Raw genomic sequence first — 948 nt, forward strand, 5'->3', positions numbered from 1 at the left:
TTTTTTTGACTAACATCTCTTTTTGTGCGCCATGTGTATTTAATGAATAGCTTTCAACCAGGGGGCCGTGGTCCATTAGGGGTCTCAGAAAACTTCCTAAGGGGCCACAGGATGGCTTTAAATTAATTAAATAATTAGGTGAATTAATTCAGGTTCATTCGAATTGCCTTTGAAATATAAGGCAATTTGAATCATTGATGACTGCAGAAGTGTCCCAATTAACATGAATTCACTCTTAAATTACCGGTATAAAAATGATAATTAACTAATTAAAAATTTGAGTTATAACTAACTCTACTTTAATCCTAAAAGAGGCTACGTATCCTGGGGGATACAAACATTTGAGAAGGGTTGAGAATTATTTCTTGGTTTGCTGTGAGTATTTAGATGAGGTGACTTTGTTTCTACATTCTTTGTTTAGCTCACAGGAAGCATTTAAAGGGGTCATATGATGCGATTTAATTTTTTCCTTTCTCTTTGGAGTGTTACAAGCTCTTGGTGCATAAAGAAGATCTGTAAAGTTGCAAAGACTAAAGTCTCAAATCCAAAGAGATATTCTTTATAAAAGTTGACTTGTCCACACCCTTCTAAAACGGCTCGTTCTAACACGCCCCCACATGTCTATGTCACTATCTGGGAAGGGTTTGCATAACGCCACCAAAATGTTCACGCAAAGAAAGGCGCAACTTTGATTCTCGCTGTAGTATTGTTGCTGCCGCCGCCATGTTGTGGAGATGCTGTGTGTTTCATTGTGAAAGCGAAACTACTTTGTTTGGCCTTCCAAAAGAGGATGATATCCGCTTCGTCATGCCTAGAGCTGACCCGTGCTGGTCACTTAGGAAATACATCAACTTCACGCTGTGGATCGGCTTCCACCGTGGACGAAGCGGAGTCCAGCCCGGGGTTGTCACATGTGGTTGCCGCAAGCCCGCCGGCCGCGCCGTTCTC

The sequence above is a fragment of the Sinocyclocheilus anshuiensis genome, unplaced genomic scaffold (assembly GCF_001515605.1).
Source record: "Sinocyclocheilus anshuiensis isolate Anshui unplaced genomic scaffold, SAMN03320099.WGS_v1.1 scaffold1143, whole genome shotgun sequence".
Lineage (NCBI taxonomy): Eukaryota > Metazoa > Chordata > Actinopteri > Cypriniformes > Cyprinidae > Sinocyclocheilus > Sinocyclocheilus anshuiensis.